This window comes from Diabrotica undecimpunctata, chromosome 5 (genome assembly GCF_040954645.1).
Source record: "Diabrotica undecimpunctata isolate CICGRU chromosome 5, icDiaUnde3, whole genome shotgun sequence".
Classification (NCBI taxonomy): domain Eukaryota; kingdom Metazoa; phylum Arthropoda; class Insecta; order Coleoptera; family Chrysomelidae; genus Diabrotica; species Diabrotica undecimpunctata.
In genome coordinates, this window is record NC_092807.1 from 31,862,546 (window position 1) to 31,880,373 (window position 17,828).

The window sequence follows — 17,828 nt, forward strand, 5'->3', positions numbered from 1 at the left end:
ATTTTCAAAGATGCCACCAAGTATTCCCTTCACGATCTTTCATTCAAGGATTAGTAAAAAATTTTTATCTGTTTTGGAGACTTGGAAATGATCCATTTTTGGATTAGTAGGTATGCCAGCACTTACAATAAAAGTTATGTATTATTGTTATTTTTAGTTTCCTGCTTTTTAAATGTACCGTTTTTTGCCAGAATTATACTCTGATTTTAGAGGTTTTTAGGAAATTACATAAAGATCCTAAAACAAAAAATATGTGAAATGTTTTTGAAAACCTTTAATATTATTTAAAATCCCGTTTTAAAAACAACCGACTGCTATTATACTCTCACCTTTACCTTGCCCGTTTTAATTTTATCTGTGGACCGTTCCAAAGTAACCGTATAAGACCTTTACTAACGTCTCTATACAATCTTGAGAAGTTTGTTCCGAAAAGACGCGACCGTGGCATAGCACGTTGTGTTGTACTTTGGCGAAGTTCTACTCGAGTGATTAAAACGGACTAAGTGACGCCTGTTTGTTTATTTACATCGTTATTTGCCGGGTTTTTCAAAGAAATCCTAACAAAGATGTTTAATTTGTTGTCGGTACATGTTTTATGGTTTGTGTGCTAGATCTGTGTGACAGTCGAAAACGTCTTACGAGTTTGATTAAGTGTTTCTTGGGACTTTTTGGTTGTTTTGAACCTGTTGATGAGGTTTTGGTACATTTGCAGGGGTTATAGTGACAAGTGATTCTGAATAGTAGATTTTGGATTAAGTTGCTGTGCTGACACTTTAAAGTAAGTTTATTGATTGAGTTAATATATTTTTTAAAAATTTGATTGATACGTTCTTTTGATTTGGAATCAATTATTATCCTCAATGATAACAAGGATATAAACACAGCATATTTTGTTTAATTTTTAACAAGTTTATCAGCCTACATTATTTCTTGCGATATTCACTTATTATTTATGTATCACACTTTTTGGTATAGGTATGCGGGATTGTTATTCGTTTTGAATTAGACATTTTAAGCCTAGTTTTATATTTTTGAAATGCATATAATATTCCTATATACATAGATTTAAGACGATTGCAATTTAGCAGCTAATAAAAGATATTTCGTGAACGTTGTTTTAAACGAAGCTTTAATTTAGTTAAGAAAGAGAGGAGGGGTCTTTTACTACTAATAATAAACTAAACTGCCCGTGCCCAATACTCGTTTTGCATTGTCTCATCATATCCCTTTTACAAATTTGCTCCCTCGTCATATCCCTTTTACGAATTTTCTCTTGTATTAGCTATTTTCTTTCTTTACTTTTAGCACTTTTAGCATTGCTATTCCTTTGTAGTCGAATCTCGTCTACATCATATTTTCCAATGTTACAATTTTATTGATAACAATCAACGTTCGTGCTTTGTTCTTGTCAGTCTTTTCCAGGTGAAACGTCATGCAACATATGGATGTAATAGGTACCGATTATTGTTTCCTTTATACTAATAACTTACTAACTAATAAAATTGATTTTTAAGCCAATTTATTTGTTTTGATTTTTTATTTCATATCTATAATATGAAAATTTCTCTTGGATTATAGAAAGGTTTTTCTGGAAAAGATAGCGTTGGAATATTTTAATTTCACCCCTTCGTAGACAAACTGCCTAATTAATTCGGTCTTTTCTTATTACGTCCACAAACAAAATGGAGATGACAAAGGATGTCTTTGTCCCGGTTTTGTTAAAGAGATATATTGAAACTTCCTAGATTTTCCATTCCCATGGACAAATTCGGTTATATTGAGGTAGTTTGAAGTCAAGAAAAGTGTAAGAACGGTCGTAACAGAACAAAATGATTGTTGGGCACGTTCTTCGCTGAGTCGGTCTTCAGCAGGAAAATTTGGAAGGTACAATGAGTCGCGCTTCTGTCTTTAGTCCTGACTCTTCGCCCCCGGGGGGAGTGTAGTGGTCATCGTGATGTCGTGTATTGTCCATCTCCAAAGATCTCTGTCTATAGTCCTTTCTTTTAACTCATGCATAGGTATTTTGCATATTTCTGTAATTTGGTCGAGTCACGTATATATCTTCATAAAATACATCGATTACGTTACTGTTTCCACTGCCACTCCAATCTCAGTATTTATAACAATTAAAAAGACCAGGAAAATGGAGGGATATCGAATAGAGAAATTTATATTACGTTATTTGTATCATTTTGTCGAATGAGATTATACACTGCTATACACTAAACTGGTGTAATAGGACTGAACGTTTATGTATTACACGTTTTTTGTTTATGTGTTCTTCAGGTACCATTGCCTCCTCGGATATTGAAGATCAATACGGCACTCTGGACTTATTTGCAAAATATAAATATGGAAAAAAAAATTTAAATATGAAAATATAATAAAGAAACAAATATTTATATGAACTACTTACTTACTTACGACCAAAACTGGGAAGGACAGAAATAAATGAGATTAAAAAACATCCAAGGAGAAGAAACCACTGGTATAGCTGAATTAACATCAATAGTACAAGATTACTTGGATCTTTATCATGAAAAACAGCCATCAACACCATCAATCTTCTGTCTGTAAAGTTAGCAATATCCAAAAGCTACTCCTATCATCACCTAGCTCAAAACACACCCCTGGAAAACCGAGATATCGGCCAAAAAGCACACCACAAGGAATTGATTGCTAATTTATTGCCGAAGTTTTACGCCAATAAACAATTTATTGTTGCAATCGTTTCCGAGAAACAATGGTTATGCTGACTTACGCCAAAGCTAGCATAGCCAGAGCTTTCGGCATTGAAAAAGAGCCCATCTGGGTAATTGCTGTTGATCTGTATATTGAACAATCCCCAAAAACTACCTCATCATCCCCCTCGATGATGAGGTAGTTTTTGAAAAGATCCCGACATTGCAAATGTATACAGACAGCAAATAGAAAATCAAATAAGGACAGAAAACTTAGAAGAAGAAGAAGACATTAACCAACTATGGGCAAATATACGAGATATTGTGTTACAGAAATCGGTTGAAATATTGGGCAAAACCGAGTCAGAAAAAAGAAATCATTGGTTTGATCATGAGTGCGAAATGACCGCAAATAGAAAGAACGCAGCATATCAAAAAAACCATCGACGCAGGTTGTACACGGAGAAAAAAAAGAGGAGTATAGACGTCTTAGAAGAGAGGAAAAACGTATCCATCGACGTAAGAAGAGGGAATACGAACAGAACACTCTCAATGAGATACAAAGTTTATTTGATAAAAATTAAACGAGGAAATACTACAAATCCTTAAATAGCCGTCGAGAATTTAAACCACGATTAAAAATTTGTAAAGACACTAACGGTGAAATTCTACATGATAAAAACTCAGTTCTTAACAGATGGACACAACATTTTAGCGAACATCTAAATATAAACGATATTGAAGGAGAAACGATATTACAACATAGACAATCAACAAAATCTACAACGTCAACTACACAGTGAAGACCCAACAAGAGAAGAAATGTCAAATTCCATTATAAAACACAAAGACAATAAAGCCCCAGGAATCGATGAAATCTGTTCGGAAATGTATAAAAAAGGTGGCAGCATTCCATAAACTAATAGTACTTATATGGCAAAATGAATTGGTACCAGAAGAGTGGCTAAAGGGAATAATATTTTCGTTGCATAAAAAGGGTGATCAACTGGAGTGTAAGAAGTATAGAGGCATTACTCAAGACTTAAACATTTTACTAGATACACATTATCTCTTCGTCGTTATCAAGAACTGCATTATATAATGCAATGATAGACTTTGGGATCCTACCTAAGTTAGATAAGTTGACCTAACTAACAATGCAAAACGTAAGCTCAGGCGTTAGAATCAGGCATCATAATTTTTTGTCAACGGCAATGGTATAAGAAATAATAAAGAACAATGTACAAATAAGTTTGAATATTATCGTGATGTTTATCAATCAATCACATCTTAATATTATTTATATTTAGTGAGTTGTATTACAATTTTAAACTTGGGTTTTTAAAAAATTTGCATTAATAAATAAAAGAATACATTAAATTTACAATATACAATATTGCACTGTATACTAATAAATATTTCATTCATTCTTATGCAAATTGTCATTCGTAAATAGCGATATCCCACAAACATCTCAAGAATGCAATACAAAATCAGCACGCTATGTTTACAGTTTAATTCATGGGTAAAATGACACAGAAACGCACAGAAAATTCAATTTCTTGGTTTCTTCAAGGTGTCATGTCTCGTTGTGTGTCGATCGTCCACAAGATTGTGTTTTGATGAAAGGAGAACGGATGTAGAAACTTAACACACGTGAAACTCGTACCTTCGAGCTTGTGAAAAGTTTCGATTAAGTAGTAAATTATTCTCGTTATATTACAACAGTTCCAAGTGGTTATTGTAAATAAACTCACATTAAAAAATGTTACCTTGTTATACGATAATTATTACTATTAAGAACTTTAGTATCCCCTGCTATCAAATAGGGATATTCCCAATATAATGGTAATGGTACTTCATTGTGCATCAATTATTTATAAGTAAACATGTAAAAATTATTATAGTTTTTAAAAAACATGAAAATTTGAGACCTTATAAAGAGAATCGGAAAAAAACAACATTCTAAATATTGACAAAGCATCTGTACAGCTATTTGAAAATGACCTTTTGTTCTCTCAAATGGGATAAACAAATATAATTGTTTGCAAACTACTTCACCGATTGTGCCCATCTTTCGCAAATGTATTCTTTGTTCACAAATTGTTGAGAGCACGAAATATGCCTCAAACTCATAAAACGGTCGTAAATCATAGGCGTTCCTAAGGTGTTTATTCATTAAATAATAATATAATGTTTTAATACTGTTATATATAATATTGATAATATTTTAATACTAATATATTTAGCAAAAAAACAATTAAAACTTTCATGACTAATGTTGGTTATTATATTATATTAATAAAAATAAGAATTTAACCATTAACAATTTTGTAAATAAGAATACCTTATCTCTTTGGATATTTCAATACTAATCTTCGCGTTTAATCACTTTACTAGAAAACCTGAAATTCATATCCGAAGGTACTATTCGTTGCAAGATAATTAAGATGGAATTCCCCAGATTTTTAATAATATAATTATATTCGAAACTTAACTTGAAAGGGTGAAGTTATTACGAACGAAAACAATTTTTTTGTTTAGTACGTTTTTGATCGCATGTAATTTACGGCTCGTCGGTGTTTCCGCGTCTACGGCAGTAATTAGCGTCTCGAATATTTCTTTTGCGAATTATATGCAGTGCGTGAGTGATTTTTTATTCCATATACCTACGAACATATACGTACCTTTCGCTCGTGCTCGTTTTGTTTGATTGTTTGTGATGGCTTCATCATCAAGTTTTACACCGGTACTGTTGCGTACAGTCAGTAAGTCTGTCTATTCACCAAGAGAGAAGACTATTGTCCTGAATGTTCACGATGCTCTGGTTTCTCAGAATCCCACAAACACTGTTCGCAACATAGTCGAAAGTTGTGCCAACATGACTGGCGTAGGAGAGTCAACTTTATATAGGTTCCTATCAGAAAGAAAAAAACACGGTATAGCTAACCCAAACACAAACACTTAAAGAGAGGGAAAAAGCCTATTGAAATTGATGAATTTGCCAAAAATGGTATTCGAAGGAAAATTCATGGATTTTTTTTCAAAAAAGAAATACCAAACCTAAACAAAATTTTACAAGAAGTTAGAGACGACCCGGATTTGCCTCATATCGGACGAACTAAATTGTGGCAAGTTTTAAAAGAATTAAATTTTCGGTGGGAGAAATCAGACCGAAAATCACTTTTGATTGACCGGGAGGAGAAGATGATGTTGGAGAAGAAATTATCTAAGATTCATACGAAAATTCCGGGCTGAAGAAAATTCCCATCTTCTACCAGGATGAAACGTGGGTAAACTCAGGTCATACTCTAAAAAAAATTTGGTCAGATAAAAATATATTAAGCTCCAGGCAAGCCGTCATGGAAGGTTGGTCTACTGGTATCTCCCCACCTTCTGGTAAAGACAGTAGATTAATAATTTCTCACATTGGCAGTGAAAAAGGATTTGTTAAGCATGGTTTGTTGGAATTTCATTCCAAAAGCACAAAAGACTATCACGAGGAGATGACAGCTGATGTTTTCGAAGAGTATTTTGAGCAAATGATTGAACACATACCACAAAATTCAATTATAGTATTAGATAATGCACCTTATCATTCACGACTAGTAGAAAGACTTCTAACGAATGCGTGGAAGAAACAGGATATTCTTGACTGGATGCGGAATAAGTATCTGCCTTACGAAGATGGAATGGTAAAAGCAGAACTTTTAAAAATTGCGCGGCAACACAAATCTAAGTTCAAGAAATACGTAGTTGACAAAATGGCGGAAAGACGAAACATCACAGTCTTTAGACTTTCACCCTACCACTGCGAAATAAATCCAATTGAACTCATTTGGGCACAAATGAAAAGTTATGTGGCTAGAAAAAATACGTCATATACAATACAAGTTGTACGTGAATTGTTATTCGAGTCTTTATAACATATTACAAAACAAAACTGGAAAGATGCAGTAAGACATGTAATAGAAGAAGAACAAAAAATGTGGGATCTTGATAACATAATTGATGCGACCGTAGAGATTATTAACCTAATTATTAACCCTCAAGACGACTCGGATTCCGAAGTTGATCCTATTTATTTTGAATTTGAATAGTTTTCTAATCGTAATTATATAAGGTAAGTAATAGTAGTTGTAATCGTAAGGTATTAAAGGGGAAAGGCGCAAAATGTCGCCTGTCAAAATCTTCAATGTGTTTTAAATGTATCCATTTTTTTTTCAAATCCTGAGAAAACTAAAAAGCATTTTTGAAAAATTTAAAGGCAGAATGAAATATTTTTTAGAATAAATAAAAAGTTTCTTTTGCATGCAATATTTTTAATTAAAAATTATACTATATTTTCTCTTTTATTTTCACCCCTGTTACATAACATATTAAAATAAACATTGTAGAAGTTTTCAGGGACTTTCTGCCCTGCGTAATAATGTAATCTTTCATTCTGCGTTTAAATTTTTCAAATATATTTATTAGTTTTCTCCGGATTCGAAAATAATGGATACATTTAAAACAAATTGGAAATTTTGCCAGGCGACATTTGGCGCCTTTTTCCTTAATTAAATAAATGTATCTTTTACAAATGGCAAGAAACTTTTTATTTTTGAATAAAATAAATAAGTTTTATTAAAAAATACAATTTACATAAGTACAATTTAAAAAATATATTTATTTAGTTCAAATAAATGTTTCAATCATATACTCTACGACACTGGTCGTTCATCTCTAACCATTCAAAATACCCCCGTAATAGGATTATAAGGTATTGTATTCCTTCAGATATAAGGTGGGTTAGTCGAAAACGTCTTAAACCGTCAGTTTTAGGTTGGTTTTTACTATTATATCGTATTACCTATCCTCTCTGTATTTCAGTTTTCTAATTAGGGTTAAACTTGTAGTGAGCTATCAACAAATTGTGAACCGTGTATAGGTATTATTTAATCCCGCAATAACAATAATAAAAAAATAATAGAAACATTTGAAAAATATGCCAAAATAGTATGTATTTAATTAGAATAAATTTTCATATTTAGAAAAATCAACTGAAAAAGAAAGGGTCCTATGTGTTCTAGCTGTTCCTCCAGTAAAGGAGGGGTTTGGTAGCTTAACGTTCCTCGGTGCACAACATTCATCTGCAACATCGAGAAAAACAAATTTGTATCCCGGAGGTTTTATTCTCATGCACAATAGGTCGTAATCGTTGCCAATAATATTTATGACTTTAGCAACGTAATGTCGGAAAGTCTTTTTGGTAGAAAATCGTATAAGAACATAGTCATTCTTACAAATGTCTTGATTCATAAAGCTTTCTTCAGCATTTTCTTGTTCAATCTGTTCCTCGATATCAGTTAACTCATCAGAACTATAAAAATTGAAAGAATCGTTAGATTGTTCAGAGTCCTCCATGACTATCTCAATTTCATTTTGTTTAACTAACTCTCGAGACAAAAAATTGTTGAGAACGATAAAAGTACGCAAGACTGCATACCTTGGACACATACTAAGAAATAATATATATAGTCTTCTGCAGGTCATCATGCAGGGTAGAGTCGATGGCAAAAAGGGAATAGGTAGAAAGAGGAAGTCATGGCTGCGAAATATTCGAGACTGGACAAACATGACTGTAGACGAATTATTCCACGTTGCAAAAGATAGAGAAGCCTTTAAAAATGTGGTCGCCAACCTCCGTTAATGGGGAGGGCATAGGAAGAAGAAGAACTAACACTTGTTTTTTATCTTCTAATGCCAATTTTTTTTAATCTTTTCACCCGTTTCTCCTTTTTTTTATTTTGCTTTTCCTTGTTAGCTCTTTCTTCAAATTCATTTGCTATTTGGTCTTTTTCGGGGGTGTCCGTTAAAATCCGTGTTTTCCCACATTTCCTTCCAGCTTTCTTTTTACGTGGAAGAGCTTTCGGAAATGGCCTTATAACCTTAAGACTTACAAATGCATTTGGATTATTTTGAGAACTATGAGGGGTAGCCAAAAGTAAATTTTCTGTAGCCTGTAAAGCTTGAGATGGATCTGGCCGGTCTGTAATTTCCGCACTGGTAAACTCACTATCTGTAAATACAGCTGGATTGTATGGACAAATACCAGTATGTGAAAACCCACCTATGATATTGGCAGGTGTAAAAGCGCGAACGTAAGCACTTCCCACAAGTTCAGGTATTTCTTTTAAGGATATCAGCTGTGCAGGATTGTTAGCCATCCAGTTATCGGCTGCTTCATTATAAAATCTTTTAAATGACCCAAAAACGTTGGTATCCAAGGGCTGTAACTTATGGCTAGTATGAGGTGGAATGGTGAGTAGTATTACTCCATTGTTTTTACAGATGTTAAGCCCTTTTGGCGAAATATGGCTATCATGATTATCTAGTATCAGCAGACACTTGTGATTCATGTCGACTCGGAAATATCTAATGAAGTGCAGTAAATATTTTTCGAAATTCTCATGAGTCATCCAGCCTAATGGGTTAACAGCAGCATCAGCACCAATGGGAAGCCCTCTTGTCATGTAATCCTGGATCCTAACCCTCGGATAAATTAAAAATGGGAGAATAGTGTCACCAGACGCACTTATAGTGCATAAAACTGTAACCAGTGATTCTCTTTCACACGATGTTGCCTTTGACACCTGCTTCTGCCCTTTCTTCGCAATTATTTTTTGCGACTTATGTGCTGTTGTAGCTCCCGTTTCATCTGCGTTATATATACAATCAGGTGTAATCGATTCCCTTTCCATGATGGTCTTTAAATTGTCAAAAAATAGCCGAACGGTATATTTACTAAATGCAGTGGCACGTCCTACACTCGTGGCTTCTGGTGTTATAAGTGATAAGTTATTATGACGTGACATAAAACCTCTTAGCCAGTCACGCGTAGAAGCTCCATTTTTCTCCCAAGCTGCTGAAATTTTTTTTATTATTTTCAGTTGCAAAGATGTAAGCAAACTTTCTTACTGCGATTGGAGTAAGTCCATAATGTAAGTCAGCACTTCTGAGTAGGTATTAAACTAGCAAATATTCTTCTTGATTAGTAAACATTTGCGAAGAATTAAAGTTTGCTACAAATGACCCATTTTCGTTTGATTTAAATTTATTTACATATCTAGATAGAGTCGTTCTATCAATATTATATTTTTTAGCGACTGTGCGGATTTTACCATTAGTGCTACATATTTCCTGTACTGCAGTTTCCAAAATTTCAGGATCAGTAGGCAGTCGGCTTTTCGATTTCCATTTAAAAGGCATCTGTAAAAAAAATAATATTGTAGATGCCGTAGTATACATTTTAGCAGAAAAAGCAAACGATTGTGGGCCCACATTTTTTAATATTGAAAAAAAAGAAAACATACTTTAATTTTGAACACAGTTTTTTATCATGATGGGAGGTTTGAGCCATGTCTTAAGCCTCCCACATAAAATATGTTCCTCCCTCCCCTCGTATCAGTACCCACAATAAATTACGATTTTTCGTTTAACACATAACCTAACAAATAATTAAATACATGAAAGTATGTTGAATAAGTATCATGTTCGTATAATTCGTCTACATATTTCTAAACATAATAATGTAAATAAAGAATCCTTATACGTTTCGATAAAAAACTTACATTGTTTAACCTGAAAAACAACTTTTCACTCTAACTTTCCTAACAGACTTCGATTTGACATCGGACTTAGATAAAGTCAAAGAACCAATGAGTAAGCATCCACTAAACGGAAAAATAATATGGATGTAATATTTATGGCTCAAACCTCCCACTGGCTCAACCCTCCTCAGACTCCCCTACATTATGAAATGTTTTTTAAATGTTTTTATTGTTTACTTTAGTAATTATAAACAATTGAAAAACATGCTTACTTTCGTGTTTAATTTCCAATAACTTTTTTGTTTATAAACATTTTTTAATTTAGAAAATCTCATTTAAAAGAGCAAGTATTTTCAAGAAAGTCTTCTGTTTAACGTTTTTATCTAGAATATGTAGTTTTTTCAAAATATTGAAATGAATGAAATGACGTCGCTTTTTTTGCTTAAATGTTATGACGCAGTAAAAGTTTCGATAACCACGAGTTAATACGTCTTTTCTATTGACTTCTCCCAGATATTCCAGTTAAAAAATAACGCCCAGTAATTTTTCAATTTTTTGGTGATTTTTCGGCTTCGTTTTATGGGGTAATAAACTAGAAACAACTTATAAATTTAATTTAATTAAATTATTTATTTCTTTGAATAAAAAACTAGTGTAATTTGTTGATGTAGATAAGTGACTTAAACTTAATTGATTTATACAGTTGTATGATTGTTGTATTATTGTTTACTTAATATTAAGCTATATCCCTAACTTATGCTTCGCTGTTTATGTAGGTACATTCTAGTTTCTATAGTGTACTTAAACGTCACTTAAAAAATTTATTTCAAACACTAAACATATAAGTACTTAAATATATGAATATGAGGCAGTAAGTAAGAAAACTCCGTTTTTTAATCTTTTTTTGAACAATTTAACAAACAATAAGTGTCCGTGTGTATTGCATTCTGTCTTTAAAGTTCGATAAAAAAAATATCATTTTCCGATAATTACTCGAGTGTGGAGTAGTGATCTGTCGCAATCAAAGCTGTTCTTTTTTACGTACCAACAAAAATATAATTAATATTAGTCATATAATCTAATTGGAAGCGGCCATATTGTTGAAGCTACATCTGTCAAATTGGGTGTTCTGTTTGCATAACGTTGGACTCTGAAATAGTTGGAAACTGATCCTAATTTTCATCAAAAGATAATCTTTAGCGATGAGGCCCATTTTTAGATCAATGGTTACGTCAACAAACGTAATTGAGACCATAGCAATCCGAATGAGATGCAAGAGCGTCCAATCAATCCCGAAAAAGTCATTGTTTGGTGTGGATTTTGGGCTGGCAGCGTCATAAGTTCATATTTCTTTGAGAACAACGTTGGCCAAGACAGTCGATGTGATGACAAGACATCACAGTGTAGGTCGATGATTACCAACTTCTCTTGGCCTGAATTAAAACAGACGATGTAACAAACGATAATAATACTTCGAAGGTTGAGACAAGAGAAAAGAAACAAATAAAATTGGATGACACAACCAAACAGGCCATTCATCGTGCAGTACATGAATTTTATTTTAAATAGGAATTAGTACCAACTTAAATATAAAGACGTGTTTTGTTACGTACTTTACGTGAAATGAACTTTAACGGTATTTCAAGAGAAAGAGGAAGAGGAATAGTATTCCATTGAAAAATAAGAAATTATTTTATGGCGCAGAAAGTATCTGAAACAAATAACAGAATTTCGAAGAGATGGAAAAAACATATACAGATGAATATGGTTAAATAAAGGACATACTGTAACAAATAAATATGGCAGGATTTAAATGTGAAAAGCAAATGACAAGCTTTCCTAACTGGTTTATCGACAGTTTTAAAGGCCCCATCCGCAAAGGGAAAACGCCTTATTATTAGCCATATTGGTAGTGACTCAGCATTTGTTGAATGAGGTTTAAATGCATTTGTTTCTAAAAATACTGGAAACCATGAGAAAATAGATGCAGATCATTATGAAAAATGGCTTTTAGATATGCTGTTAAAAATCGGACCAGGATCTGTTATTGTTATGGATAACACTCCATATCACTGCCGACGTGTAGAACAGTTATCAACCACTAGGTAAATGGAAAAAAGCCGAGATTGCGGATTGGCTTACTAAAAAACATATTAAATTCGATGAACCAATTTTGAAAATCGACTTAGTAAACTTAGCATGGTGTGATTAAGATAAATATATTAAATATGTAGTAGATGAACTGGCGCGAGAACGAGGCGTAATTGTAGTTCGATTGCCGTCATATCCTTGTGAGTTAAACCCGATAGAACGTATGTGGGCTCAAATAATAATGAAGTAGCAAGGAACAATGTTACTTTCAAATTCAATTATGTAAAAAATCTGCTTAATAGTGACTTCAGCAATGTGATCTTACAGTGTGAATAAAATGTATCGAGCATCTAGTGAAAGAAGAGCAGAATATATGGAACCATGATAACTTCGTTAAAATTACCATGGAACCAGTAGTTGTGGATCTAGGCGAAGATACTACTGATGAATCTAAAGATGACATAGATGGCTCATATTAGATTATGTATAATGTTAGTCTTTATTTGAACACATTTTTTATATTTTATGGAAATAAATATTCAGTTAAGGTGACCCATTTATTACTATGGTCAGTTTTTTAACCAGGAGGAGTAATTCAAATTTTCCGCGCTGTAATGCTTGTTTGTAATTGGTCCAACCGCAGGCAAGTTTACTCCACTAAATTATGACATGTTGACACTAATGACATTTGTGAAATTTTAAAATTCAATATTTAAGTATATCGACGATTTTTTTGTATTTTCTGCGTTATTCCTTACATTTTTAGATATTTCGTTTGTATTTATATAAAAAACAGTTCTTTTCAGAACTATTTCGCGACATATTAGTGTTATTAAGATAACAATGTGGATTCGATGCCAAGTACTAGTGGTAATTATTCCTCTACACCTAAAAAATGTCGGGTAGATTTGGGTCATATATCTTCAAATGAGAAACAAAACATGATTTGCTTATACATTATAAACATGTATAAATAAACAAATCAAAATTGATAATTCTGGAATGAAAATAACAGCCACGCTAGCCAAAATAAAACAGGCAACAGGTTAGTTTTGCAGAATAGTTATTGTTAAAATCAAGATTTACTAAAGTAATGCTAATTTTATTAGCACATTACTTTAGCTTGTATTGGAATATAAGCAGACTTCAACAGTAGTATTGTAAAATTCCATTGGATTTTAGATACCATTTTATCACGAATATATCGCTTTCGTATACGTTCTTTTTACGATTTTCTTCTTTAATGTGATAAATAAACTCTAAAAATTCTTCAACTTTTTCATAACAGTCCAACATTTTTTTATTGTAATTAGAAATACTAAATAATATATATTGGAAGTGAATTCGAAAAATTATTATTCAAACCCAAAAAAGAAGATGTATTTGGTGACTTTTCTAGTAACTTTCTTGGGTGTGAATCTGTCTTTTTAGTTTACTCCTCCTGGTTAAAAAACAGAGTATAGTACTGATTTGTACTAAGAATTGTTTAAGTACTTAAGTTTCAGTTTTACCTGTGCTAAAAGTTACTAGACGACTAGTTTTGTCATTAAATCTCATTTGACAATAGGAATTAAATTTAATCTTTGAATCAGTCATAAGTTCATTAATTTAAAAAGATAAACAGCTTTTTCCAAAAAATATATTTAACAAGGACTAGTTTTCTTCATATAAGGCATCTATAAAAGAAGAAAATAATTTTAATGACAATCAATTTGTTCAAAAATCCTGATTATTTTTTAAATAAAAACCGCACGCCTTTGACTCGTCGATTTCCTTTTCCCTCAAACCCACAAAGGTCTACATTGAAAATATTAGTCACTTTCTACAATTTTGGTACTGTGCTGTAGAGAGAAACCCTAGCGGCCTACTAACACTTAAAAGTTCAGCTTCTCGACAGATTTGGTATCAGCGCAGAAGAGAAAATCCATCGATTGATGAAACTTACCTTAGGTGATCTTAAACCAACAAAGCTGCGATATCAAATGCAGTCATTGGCTACACATGGTATTAACATACAAATGTTGAAAACTTTCTGCTTATATGGCCTACCACTCCCAGTTTGAGACGTTATATCAATACTAGATACGTACCCGGAAGACCTAGCAAAGACAGCCGACAAATATATGCGTTCTACCAATTTTCGCCATTTCGTTTCATGTATTGCCGCTAGTTAGGTACATTTTATAAGTTCTTTGACTGTTTATTCAATGTTAAAACGTTCTAAGTACCGAATGCGTAACTCATCTCTTTGTCTGAGTCGTCGACGATAAGACTGTCCTACCCGAAGCCGTACGAGCAGGAAATTGGGGTTGAAGATGTCAAATACCAGTTCCAAGTTCTGCTATCAATCCATTTTCCTTCAATCAGAACCTAGCTTATTTTCTATCATTTCTTTAATTACCAAATAGCTTATATTTTTGGTTCCGCATAAGGTGTCCAAGATATTATAACAATCCGTTAATAGTAAATAGTAAGTAGTCTCAGTAATAACTACGGTCTCTTCATTAAGGCTTCTTATCATTCTTCTATATAATGAAATGATATTTATTTAACTGTTGTCTTTATTCAATTTATAATGTCTTTATTAAAAGGTTCTTATTTTAATTTATTAAAAAGCACAATAATTTATATTAATTTATTTAGCGAACAATACATAATTTATATAGGCGAGCGTGACAATTAAAAATCGCGGGCGCGGTCTTCAGATCTAGTTGGATGATTTACCATAATTTGAATCTAGGTCCTCCGCCGAAATTTCTACAACAAAACAGAATATTAGTCATAATATTTACAGTTATTTTAGGCCAGGATATTTATCGTAACAATAACAACACTTAAGTTGCTGTTCTCCGAGTTAAAACTTTTGTTTAGGATCTAAAATGCCAATTTCAAAAGAGAAAGAATTAAATAGTTTAGAATTTGTCTTCATATGTCCAGTTGGAAATTCGTGGTGCATGAAATAAATTTTATCTTGAAAAATACTCTTATGCATTGTTCTATTTGACTTTCTATTTTTATACCCTGTCACCACTCTTCGTGTCGTAAGTTTCTAAATATTTATAGTAGGAACACACTCCCGACGTTACTAACCGCCAAGAAACCATGAGAATTAAAGTTTTGTACATTTAAGTACATAGTTTTACTCCATAAAACGGGCTTTTATTCTAAAGAAATTAATAAATCTTTGTCTATAGTCAAAAAGTCGTCGGTCATTTTGTAACAGTAAAATTTACATCCCCCAAACCTCCGTGAAGAATGAAATATGTAATACTATAGGCTACTGAAAACGCAATACGTCACATTCATGTTTATTCGATTTGCTTGATAAATCTGTTGAGTTTTCTATGTGCGCGACTATTTATTCGGTAAGCATACTTGTCATTGAATTCATTGAAATGAAGTAATCAAAAACCTACTATTATAGTAATAATATAAGGAAGACTCAGATTACCCTGTCTGAACAAGTACAATGCCTCCTTCTTGGAGTTGAATTACAAAATCTAATAGAGAAGATAGCAATCGACACAAACATCTAATAAAAATATAACAACTATATAAAAATTAACTACAAAAATAGCTAGTCAAATAAACACTCACCGTCAACTAACTTTCGTCTAAAATATCACGTAAATTCACGCATTGAATGAACTGCACAGCCATTGCAATAAGTATAAAAGTGGTAGCTTTAAGTGAGTGGGTAAAACAGTACCTTATTGTGCTTTATGGCATTACTTAGACACAAAGAAACTAAGCAACTCTTGGGAAATTAACTATAAACTTGAAAAATTCTGTTATTTGCAAATTTAGCTAAACAATAAGGATTTGTGTTAACTGTTCTCGATTGTGAACTCTCTACAGCGAGATCAAGGTATATTGACCTTTGCCTTTTATTTATTTATAAAGTGGATTCAGCTTTCTTGGAAACTCATAAAAATCGTTAGGTAATCATTCTTGATTATATTTATTATTTTGAAGTGCCATTGTATTTGCAAATATTCCGTTTAAAAACGTGCTGCTAAACATAGGGTGTTGTGAATGGGCAAAGAAAGGGCATTTTGAAAAGGTAGTTATGGTAAATGTCTTTTACTTTTTGTCGAAGTATATAATAAATAAGGAATCTCTAATCTACCACTATGTCGAAGAGACTTCAGGAAGAAGAACTATGGATATTAAAAATGAGCACACTATAAAGAAAAACAAGTTTAAAAACCTTATAGTATATTTTTTATGAGGTGGTAAATAAAAGATTTACCATACTAATCCGTTAACTCCTGGTAGCCGTTCGAAGTGTTCAGTCCACAAAAATGTCTCAAATACCTACGGATGAGAAAACCATGATTGAGGAATTACTGGAAAGCTACAAAACTTGCCGCTTTGTGAAATGTTCAGTGTAATGCTTATTCAACCCCAGATCGGAGACATGAATCATGCAATTCTCTTCTGAAAAGAAAATTGGAGAATCTGAAAACTGCAACTGTAGTAATGGTCTAACGTGTGTAGCAACAAGGATGATCTGGGAGTTCAGTCATGTCGGATGGCACACTCGGGACGTGTGTAGGTCGTTTAAGGATGACTTGGCTTGTGTTGGATGGGTGCAGTCCCCCTAGAGGAGTCGTGCTCACAGATACACCCACAGCTCACTGCCTACCAACTTGGTCCACCCTCTCATCCCGGCTATTCATGCGGTAGGTCCTGTCCGAACCAGTGCATCACATGAATATCCCGTCTTCGCTCTTTTCCTTTTTCAATCTCTCTTATCTTTGCTGCAGATCCCTCTCTAATATTTCCTTCTTTCTGACAATTCAAGTTACTGCAACCTATATTATGGTATTTCCTCTTACTCTACCTACCTTCCTGTGTAATTCATTTCTGACGCAGAGCTTATCCGTGTCAGCCACTCCACAGTTTGTGGAGTGAAGTGGATGAATTAGTGTCTTATGTCAAATTCATCCATTCTACGATATTTAGAATTAATATCCCCACCAGGGCCGCCCTAATCTCATTTGTGCATTCTTCTTGTCACTCCGTTATACTTGTATTCCTAGCTAATATTTTCTCCTCATTTTTCCCGTCGGTTTCTGTCCGTTTCTTCACCATCAGGTGGATGGGCAACACACCCGTGATCACTTGTATTGCCACCGTTGATGTTGTTCTGTATGCACGTGCTACCCTGAGTAGTGGTTTTCTTTGGGCTTTCTCTAGTATTCCCCTATATTTATTTACGTTAAGCACTTGTTGCCATAACGGTAGGGTATTGTAGAGGTGACCAGTTCCTGGTCCTCGCATATTGAGCATAATCCTTCTCAGCACCGCAGTCCTCGCCTCTGCCCTGCGAACGGCGTATTTAACGTGTGTACCAAAATTTCGCCTCGTATCTAATACTAATCCCAAGTACTTTATTTTTTGGCAGATTTCTTCCTCCAAAAAAAAAACTATATGGTCTCCGGCACTTGGATCTTTGAAG

At 33.3% G+C, this 17,828-nt stretch overlaps 1 protein-coding gene across 1 annotated transcript in view; it reads left to right on the plus strand.

Moving 5' to 3' along the window:
* Window positions 1–453: 453 nt before the first annotated feature.
* The window catches only part of ec (ubiquitin specific peptidase echinus), a 370,800-nt gene continuing 353,425 nt past the window's right edge, over window positions 454–17,828 (plus strand). The window contains exon 1 of the mRNA XM_072531844.1: window positions 454–778. The gene's annotated coding sequence lies outside the window, so the exon portion shown is untranslated. The remainder of the gene's footprint in view (window positions 779–17,828) is intronic.